At 34.9% G+C, this 10,944-nt stretch overlaps 1 long non-coding RNA gene across 2 annotated transcripts; it reads right to left on the bottom strand.

The window, feature by feature from the left end:
* Positions 1 to 340: 340 nt before the first annotated feature.
* Positions 341 to 10,165, bottom strand: LOC121109146. Of its 2 annotated transcripts, none has more exons than XR_005849654.2 (3): positions 10,111 to 10,165; positions 9,878 to 9,995; positions 341 to 840 (listed from the first exon to the last, which is right to left on the bottom strand). It is a non-coding gene; the product is annotated as an uncharacterized LOC121109146 (long non-coding RNA). The 2 variants fall into 2 exon arrangements; XR_005849653.2 differs by lacking the exon at positions 341 to 840 and adding an exon at positions 3,261 to 9,388.
* Between the last annotated feature and the right edge of the window lie 779 nt (positions 10,166 to 10,944).

The following is a 10,944-nucleotide window of genomic DNA, read 5'->3' on the forward strand; positions in this document are numbered from 1 at the left end:
AATTATTGTGATGTTAATAAAAAATAAATGCTTTCTTATAGTGTATAATGTTTAACAGAATTATCTGTGTACATGTATTTATTTATTTATTTATCATTTGAATTTGAATTTGAATTTCCAAATTAATATTTTATGTTTTGAAATCATGGAATCATGAAATGTATGAAATGCATCTTTCAGATATGATCATTAATTTAGACACCAAATTAGAAATAAAATATTCAGAAAATTCTATGGAAAAATGCCTAGCAAAAGTCATACCTACATTGGTCAGTGATGTGTACAAAGATAAGCTGGTGCTTATCAAAGCCTACATATTTATATAGGATAAAACCCTCAGTCTTCTGCAGTTTACAGAGTTTTCATCTAAAATCAGACTATTTAATTTCATTCTGTACCAAAGTTTTCAGCAGCCTGCTAGCTCAAAATCAGTGCTACATAAACCAGGGTTTCTACATTTATGTTGTAGATAATAAATAGAAAATATCTAGAAAATAGATAACTAAATGTTCCCATGTACATTAAACTGTATTGCTGTCACTATAATAACTTACTGTGATTATGTTTCCCATCTAAGATACATATTACCTACAGAAAATTTGAAAACTTACTCATAGGCTATCTTGTGCTTATGATACTTCTGTTAAATGCAATTTATGTACTTTTCATTCCTCTTTGAGTCCTCCTTCCTTACAGTAGGGACTGGGGGAGACGCAGGTTTAACAGTGTTGTTGTGGCTCCTTACCAACTTCTCAGTATCTTGATGCAACACAACTTCTTCCCTGGTACAGCTTTAACAAATTGTAATAAGGTCATCTCAAGGTAGAATGGTATAATGATCTAAAAAAAAAAAACATTCATTTTAAAAAATACTGGAGTACATTTGACATTGCTACTAATGTCTTCTTTGGTATCTCAGGCAAATAAAATTGTAGTGGTACAAAATTACAATGAATGCAACATTTTTGTCTGCAAAATTTGCCAAAATGGACTTTTATTCAATCTCAAGGAAAAAGATTGTCTTGTTTTATATTAAAAAAAAAAAAAGGAAATCTATTTCCAAAGGGCAAATAAATCAGCTTTAGTCTAGCTACTAATTACCTAAGATTTTCATAAATTTTGTAATCTTCTTTATTTTACAGTAAAGTTAATAACACTGAATAAATCTGAAATGCTCATGGAATAGTGAAAACACATTAAAGACAAACTTTCAAGAATCTGACATTCATTCTCCACAGCTTGATCAGATCTTTCATATTACATTAAATATTGTTCAAATTAGTTGGCAATCAGAATGTGGAGTTACTTTGTTAAGCTACTGTGATAAATCATTGTTTAGAATACCTAGATTTGGCACATCTGTAGAACGAAGCATAACCAATTATCATTAAAAAACTGCCTTCAGTAATAGAGCAACGTATTTTTGTTACATACCCTGAACACAATATTCTGGTTGCCTAGACTCTTTGTACGTGTAATCTGACTGAAATCAATTACTCTGACCAGGTGGGATAAGAAGCTGCTTTCCAGAGCTGTGGCAGCACTGGTACAGAAGATGGTGTATTCAGCGCAGGGCATCTGCTAAACAGAAGGCACTGAGACCTACAGTAATGTGAGAGTAGGCTGGTTTTGAGGAAAGGCCTGAGCACCTGAGCAAGCTTTCAGACTGGCTGCTGCCAAGCACAACTCTTGATTGTTCCTCCTGTTCTCACTTTTCACTGCTCATGTAAGCTTTGATTCCTAAGGGAGGGAGGGGAGGGGGAGAGAAAAAAAGGAGGATTCCCTCTGCTTCTTCAAATTAGCAAACCAGGCAGGGAGCCACAGTAAGACAATGTGACAAGTAAGACAATTTGTCTCCACGACACTATCAAAAGTAATTTACTGCAAATCAAAAGGCAGATGGTTACAGTCTGGTATGGAGGGGAAAAGTAACCCCCTTTCAGTGTGATCCTCCTGTTACCATTCTACTATGTGAGCAGTAACATATGTTGTTTTAAGCCCTTCTATCTTTTGATCCATACTTCGCCTCCCTCCAAACAGTTAAAGTCAGAAGGAAGAAGAAATTCTGAATCGGTAGCATTTTGGCATCTCCTCTGCAACTGAATAGGAATGGGAGACACTGAATACTGAGATCTAATGTAAATTAGCTCAATAGGACAATCCAGCTAACACTGGGAAGCGTTTCTTCAGTGTGCAGGTGATGGAGCCCAATAGCCTACCTCTGTTGGACAGGGTACCAAATCTGCTGTATTGACACTTCAGGATGAGTGATCTCTGTGACGCCAAATGAAAATAGAGTACTGATTGTTATTCTGCTGTTCAGCCAGAGATGCCTTTCCTTAAGATAATTATTTCAGAATTAAGATAGCAAAACACACTCGCCCTCCAACTTACAGTGGAATCTAGCTTTATAGGGAATGATGAAGTCCACAGAGACAGAGAGAAATCTATCAGTGGGGAAGAGCCGGGTTATTAGCCAACTGAATTTACCCTTTTAAGATGCATGCTCAATCACAATAAATACACAGTACAGAATCATGTTGAGCAGTTTTGTGTACCAATGTTGTGTTTCCACCTCATATCTACAATCATAAATATAAATCATAAATATTAAGATCTGCAAGTAATGTAAATCAGAAATGACATTAAAACAATAGAAGTTTTACTGACAGATAGAAACAGACAATAACAATTTCTTGGATATTATTCAGTTCTCTGAAACACTGCATAACAAAAATTGGATCCACACTTCTCATTTCACATTCCAAAAACTATGGAATAAAATTATTAATATTTCTACAATTTCATGTCATATATGGATTTTAATCATAAACGCAATTGTGATTATGGATATACTTTTCTTTCAATGCATATTAATATTAATACCCTAGATATATAGAGCACACAGTGAGAAGATAATTTGCCCCTTATATGTGCAAATCCTATTATAATATTTGTCTAAAGGCTGGATTAATATTGAGTTGCTTCTTGTGCTAGCTCACCATAATTTTTTCAGTGCATATACCTGAACTATGAGAATGCTAATGGCTCGCACGGCAGGTAGGATATGTTATAAAGTAGTCCAATTACTTTTGACTACTCAAATATATTTCACTTTTCAAAGACAGTTCACATCTGACTACTTTCTCAATGAAAGGATGAGTTACTAAGTCTTCATCTAATTAAAATAAAAGGTTTTTAGAAATACTAAGTAGTAAACCACATTACCTTATTTCATCTGTTCCTAACTGGACCACAATTTTGTTTCTTTCATTCTTTTTTTAGATGAATTAATTATTTCTAAGAGAATTTCTTATGGAAGTATTTCCAGAACACCTGCTTTTCTTTGACAATGAAATCTACATTTTCACCTCTGTTTCAGAGTCAATTTCAGAAAGTATTAAAAGAGAGGTTTCTTTACCAAGATACTTCTCTGAAAAGATTCTTTTTTATTTTTTTTAACATTGTTTTAGCACTAAGTTATATGTGATTCTGTCTTAAGTGAAGACATCGCAAATTCAGACTCTCAGTATGTATTGTGATAGTATCAGATGGCTCAAGAGCTCAGAAACTTTTCCTAAAGATCCATCCACTGTGTGGATTCAAGCATTCAAGTCAGCAAATGTAACACAAGCCTGCAGCCACAAACTGATGACCAGCTATGGCTAGATGTTAAAAAAGCATAGAGGCTTTGATGAAGGTGAAAGTAGAGAAGATAAGAAAAGTTTAATTCTAATAACATTCTTGTAATCTTGACAAGACTTGTAATATATCTGGAAATATCATAGGCAAAATCACTGTAATTTATTTGAAAAAGATACCATCTGACACTGTCAGTAACACAAAAAATCTTGGATTGTAGGGTAAATGTAATCCTGAACCTGGCCAAACAGCCATAACTGTACAGCATCATATATAAGCAACTGATCACAATCCTTGGGCTGAAATTTACCCTAACTGGCTTGGGTCTGTAACAGTATGTTATAATGTATATTGATATATCTCAGGCTAATGTTTATTCAGTTGTAGTTGCAAAGAGGTCAGTGCAACTACAATGCAGCATAGGAAAGCCCTTAGACAATATATGCCATTTTAATAAGCTTATATGTTTCTAAGCCACTGCAGATGTCAAGGTTATACATAAGACCTACATGAATTTGGTACATTCAGTGAAAGTTTCAGATGGTACCGACATACTTTCTTTAATAATTTGAGCAGAATATCCTGTCCTTATAGGCATATGAAGAAAGCTTTGAGAGTTGTTTGGGCAACAGTGGCTCTTGCAGAACATTTAGTTTTGTTAGATATGCACTGATGTATAGGAATGAAAAAAAAAGCTGTTAAACATGAGTCATTGATGTGGACGTGTCGTCACAGAGTGGACAATAGGTATTTTTTTTCATATTTCTGGTGTTTCTATTAGCATTCTGTGTTCAGTGTTTCAGAAAAGAGCCATTAAAATTGCTAGGGAAATGGAACAATGACTATTTATGAGAGTAGTTTCTGAATAAATATTTTAGCTGAGAGGCAGAAGAAATGATAGTGCCTGAAAATTTTAAAAGCACTTTAATACTGGTATGTAAATCAAACACCTCTCCAGAGTCAGAAAAAAAAATACAATAAACAGTAATATCTTTATATGACAAATAATTTACTTCTGCAAAGAGAATGTTAATTTCCTCCCCACCTCCCACACTTCCCTGAAGATAAAAGTTCAAAGAAAATAACCCCCTCTATCAAAACTGGAAAACGTACTATGCAACAATTCCTTTCTCCTCTTTCATTTAGCCTGGCACTGACACTAAGGGCTGTGTATCTCCATGGAAAGTTCATTTTCTGCTTACTCTGAACCTCACACTCCTGTGCCAAGAGTCCCATGACCATGACTGAAGCTTTAGCTGAGTCTGCTGCCAAGGCTAAGCTTTGCTGGACAGAACAAAATAGCGCATTGGAATTCATGCACAGCTACTCAGAATAAAGAAAGAGTCTTCCAAGAGAAAAGAGAGACTGTGTCTATACAAGCACGGGACTAACGCCCTCCTGCATGTACTTGCAAGGGACCAGATCCTTTCAAAATCTGTATTGCCACCCAGGCCTGAGAATTATATTTTATTAGTTCCATGTTCAGTTTGAAAGGTTAATTATAATTTGTTTGGACTGCTTAAGGACTAAATGGTTGATATGGCTGATGAATGAGGATACATTTCTAAAATTAGCTAAGAAAGAACAACAGAGAAACAGTTCCTGAGTTACTCATATGTTAAACTGATTAAAATTCTAGACTGTGGAAGATGAAACCCTTCTATACATAGATTTTCTTTGTTACTTCTGACAGCATAGAAAGATTCTGTCTGCCCTCCCTATTGTCCATGTAGAATACAAACAATGAAATATTTACAGGAGACATGAAATGTGATCATTTATGTATTAAATGTTAGTATTAACTCTGAAATATGATTTATATATTTATTTCCTCATCTAGATAGCTGACTGTATAATTAAAGTATTCCAAATGAGCTTCATATTTTTAAATGTCAATTTAGTATATGTATTAACTGGCTTGCTACTGAGAAGAAACATTTTTTTGAAAAAAACAATTTCAGTTATTTTCTCTGGGTTATATTTTCAGTTGTCATGTCAAAGGCAGCTGGAACCAGGGGAGTGCCTACTCTTTGACATCAACATTTTTTTATGGAAAGATAGTTTCCATTAATTTGTTTACACTATGCAAAAAAACAATAATGAGAGAAAGAAAGGAGACAGTTGTCACTGCAATCCTCTGTATGTATGTACTTTACAATATTGTCAAATCATCAGCAGCACTGACGTGTAAAATATTTTCTCTAGGGATATGAATACCTATGTGAATTAGATAGGCATGGCACAAACTTAATAAGAATCACAGTGGTAGTAAGGATCTATCTCCATCTGTGTTTCTGAAGTTTAAAAAATATTAACAAACATCAGATATAACTTGTAGTGAGGTGGAAAGAGAAAATAAACCTAACTGCATGCACACAGAACTGAGCATGAAGCTGTTGCCAGCTATTGATCCAGCAGCGTTAGCCTTTCTAACTATATTAAGAAAGTATTAATTTAATACTTCAATAAATTTACCATCCTGTGTCATCCTGTCTCTGATCTCATCCTCCAGAGTTCTAATTTCCCCCCTGATTAATTCTTTTCTTTGATAATAATGAAAAGTCTCCTGAGTTATGGTTTTCATTTCTACCCATAGCAATTCACACTCTTCCTTCTAATTATTTAATATATCCTTTGAATATGTTCTCAGGGAACTTCCAATACTTAGTAATGTTTATTTGCTCTTTAAAGGTGGCATTAACTGCTTTGTTTGGATCTAGTCCTTGTTTTCTACAAACTATACACATAAGTAAGAGCTCTGCTAGGTTTTCTACTTTTAATCAACAAATATTTTCATTAAGGAAAAAGTGCACGTGAAATATTCACATAAAAATATGTGTAGACACATATTTGTCTCTGATGTATATTGATACGATATCATGTTACCATACAAAATTGCAGTAATATCAACTAGAGTTCTGTCATTTTCAGAAGACAATTAAAAAACACCAGTTCTTAATTTTTAACTTTGCTACTGAAAACTGCAGGCTAAAGGCTGTTCAAGAAAAAAAAAAATTATATTTTGATGTATCCATCTGAACAAACGTGTCCGGTTTTGATACTTTTATATGAAGGCTTATGTTGCATCAAAGTAGAAAAGATTTGTGTGTTTCTTGTTTTTATTTTTCCTTTGTTTTGTTCCCCCTAGAGTTGTTTATCATAAATTTTAGATTCAGGAAGCTATGATTTCAGTAGAAAAGTAGTGCCTGGGAGCACCACATTTTTATTATTAAAAACATTTTGCTGCCACCTATGTTACTTTTACTTCTAAATTCTTTAAAATTTCTGAATTTATGAGACATATAAAGTATAATGCTATAGAAATAGTAAAGACCAAACAGATAGAGGAAACAATACAGAACTCATCTCACTAAATGCATTTAAAACAGTTATTCAAATGCTATACAGTAATTGAAACAGATATTTTTCCTCAGGCAGAAAGAGATATCTTATTGAATCAAATAGTTATGGTGTCTGATTATATAATTACTGTTCTTCTAGGAAATATTGAGTGATGCTTGCAAGAAAAGAAGCACAAGATCAGTAATGGAATAATAATCAGAATGGAATAATAATGGAACTATTTATTTATTGCAACTTTTTCTGTTTTTCATATTTTGACTCTGGTAAAATATTTGAGAATTCTTTCTAAAGATTGATGTCAATATTCACAGCAATTACCCTTTTCTCTCTCTAAACTCCTTGTGAAGGTGTTTTTTCAATTTTTTTTCTACCTTTTACAAGACAAAGCCATTTCTCACCCACACTGATAGAAAACATCTTTTCATGATTTTTATTTCTAACTCAAGAGTTTCTCATTTTTGGTGTATGTTTAAATGCACTTAGCCTATTGTTTTCTCTGACTCTAATGACAGATTTTCCATTTTTTGGATCTTTCAGAGGTAATGTACCAAGGGTTCCTTCATTCTTCTGGCTACTTTTTTTCTTATGAAACATATAGGAAATAACTTAAAATCACAGAATCATACAATCATAGAATCCTTAGAGTTGGAAGGGACACTTAAAGGTTATCTATTCCAACTATCTCACAGTGATCACGGATATCCACAGCTAAATTAGATTAACCAGAACCTGATCCAGCTTCTCTTTGGAAGTTTCCAGTCAGCACATCCACCACATTTCTGACAACTTGTTCCAGTACCTTATCACCCTCACTGTAAAAAACTTCTTCCTTATATCTATCCGAAATCTACCCTCTTTAAGCTTGAAACCATTTCACCTTGCTCTGTCAGCATAGACCCTGCTAAAAAGTCTGTCTCCTTCTTTCTTGTAGCTCCACTGTAGAGATTGAAAGGCCTCTATCAGGTCACCTCACAGCCTTCTCTTCTCCAGGCTGAACAGCCCCAGCTTTGTCAGCCTGTCCTCATAGGAGAGGTGTTCCCTTCCATGGATCACTTTTGTGGCCCTCCTCTGGACACAGTCCAGCAGGTCCATGTCTCTCCTGTACTGAGGACTCCACATCTGGGTGCAGTGCTCCAGCTTAGGTCTCACCAGCGCAGAGTAGAGGGGCAGGATCATCTCCCTCTGCCTTCTAGCCGTGCTTCTTTTGATGCAGCCCAGGATTCATTTGACTTTATGGGCTGTGAGGGCACACTGATAGCTCATGTCCAGTTTTGCCATCCACCAGTACCATCTAGTCCTTTTTGGCAGGGCTGTGTTCAGTCCTTCATCCCCCTGTTTATACTGGTAGTGTATGTTGCCTTGACCTAGGTGCAAAACCTTGCACTAGGCTTTGAACATCATGAGGTTCACCTGGGCCCACTTCATTCCCAAAAAATGTGTAAAGGAATAATAGCAGGAGAGGATAAACTACAGATCTGTCTTGGTTTACTGTTTTGATTATAGTATAGTGAACTTAACTACAATATGAATGAATCAACAAATCTTATGTATAACCTGTATTTCAGATAATTTCAACACTGCATTTTTAAAGTAATTACTATAAGACTGACTGACAGCATCTTCTTTTAATCTTGTACTTTCTAAAAGTTCAGACATAAATTTTGAATGAATTTTAAACAAATTTGTTCATCTATTAATCCATAGTTTTTTTTTTTCAAAAATGTTCTATTCCATTTATAAAGATAAGAAACTAAAACTGACTCCAGAAACAGTACACTTGATTAGAAGCAAACAATCATTATGACATGTTTTAGCTTTTGAAATATCATCTGAATAGGATTCTTGACAAATATGGCTGAAAAATAATCTATTCCACTGTGACCAATGTAATGGCCATTGTTTTTCTCAGAATGACAGATTACTTATGGAACAGTCAGAAGTCTTGGCATATGAAAGTACTATAAATTGTAGTGTCTATTACAGTGGTGAGTAGTCGGCTGAACTATTAGCAGCTATAAATCATCTAACACAGCAACAATTATCTACTAATTTTAGCAGCCATTTTACAGTTTCAAAACCACATTATACTTATCAAATTCTAAGTTCAAAGAAGTGTTTTACTTAAAATGGTTCAGAAAGATGTACTGCAAACAGTACTGTCATAATAATGAACTGATCTCTCCATTTGTACTCTTCACTATAGCTGCAGGGCAGTTATACTTCTGTTTTGTTGTTGTTGTTGTTGTTTCCTTTTTCTACTTGGATGCAGAACAATAGGTGTCTTCATTCTTGCCCCAGTAAGTATTCTTCCAGCTTATACACAGACCGAGGTGCCATTCTCCATGGATAAAGTTCTTCCCTTTCTATGTTTAAATTTATCCTCCTTTCAGTAAAAAGTATCTTGTCATTTCACATACAATTTAACATTTAATATACAATGTAACATGTAATGACATTTAACATACAATAAGCACAGAATTAAGATAATTTTACATTAGCAATTTTGTAATAATTTTTTTAAAAAGGTCAAAATAATTTATAAGCATGCTAAGTATTTTCTCACAAAACAAGAAGCTAATTTAACCTTACTTGCGCATGACTGGTCTGAGACAGAGTTTGCCAGCTGAGATAACATGCATGAGTTTGCATCTCTCCCATAGATCACTTTAAACTGCAGCAGAATGTCTGTAAACTTAACTGCAATTGCACTCTTCCTCTCTGCCTCATGTTCTTATTCCTTACCTCCTGCTGTTTGATAGCACACTATAATCTACCATGCTCCTGCAACATATTCTTCAGTAAGATTGGTATATCCTTTCATTCAGATTTGGAGTGAGATTTCAAATTTCCAGAACAAGCAGTCTTTACTTACGAAGGTGGATTTTTCAGACAAGGCTTGTTTACTTCCATTTCAGATGTATCAGAAATGTTGTATGTAAATACCACTTAGACCAACAATTTTCATTCAAGTAACTTTGCTCCACTCTTTACTGAAAAGAAAAAAAAGAAACAGAAAGAGAAATAAACTAATTTGATAGTTGCTGATAGTTACTTAGGAAGATGTAGAACAAGTGAAGTGAAGATATCAAAAAGGAATTGACTCACCCCTCCTGGTAACAGGGTGGAGGGAGGGACAAGCTGAGGAATGTGACCCTCCCCCGTTCGTACCGTCCTGCCGCTGGAGAGAAGGGCAGGGGCAAAAAGGGGGATCCGCGCAGACTCAGACTGCACAGCAAGTATGGCAGAGACAGAAGGGGTGGCTCCAGACCACCCCCCCCCCCCTCCGCTCCAGGCACCCACACACTCACGTAGCCCACTCATTGGTTCAGGCTGTGACCCTGGAATTCCACTACAGAAGACCATATACTAACTTTTCTGTCTTACTCCAATTCATCCTTGCTTTCTTTTATCAGGTCCACTGAAAAATGGTGAATATAACCTCCATAAAAATAATACTAAACTATGCTTCTATGAAGGAATAATCATAATGCTATCCTTTTGTTACTGATAGAAAAGTAAACTGGTATCATATGTAAAAGCTGGAAAATGACTTTTTAACATCAGGACACACACTCAGTAATATTAGTTTCCTCTGTACTTCAAAGCCCAAGTTCTGGGTGCCCTTTCCTTACCACCCTAAGGGCATGTTTGGAAGGTAAATCACACCAAAGTCGTTTAACAGAGCTCCACATATCCAGTGAGCAACATATATCAAAGAATCTTCTGGTACCTTGGGGATAATTTTCCTGGTATAGAACCAGGTAAACAAAAGCTAATATTCAGTTTCTGGGAGCATATCATCATCTTGGTATCTGATTTTATAATAACTTTTTTTTTTTTTTTTTCCTTTTGGTTAAAAACATTACCAAATTTCTTTCTACATATAAAACATTATTATATCCCATTAATTCCTTTCTGGGAACTTCAAATGCATCACAT

Source organism: Gallus gallus, chromosome 1, assembly GCF_016699485.2.
Source record: "Gallus gallus isolate bGalGal1 chromosome 1, bGalGal1.mat.broiler.GRCg7b, whole genome shotgun sequence".
In the NCBI taxonomy this organism is placed as follows: domain Eukaryota; kingdom Metazoa; phylum Chordata; class Aves; order Galliformes; family Phasianidae; genus Gallus; species Gallus gallus.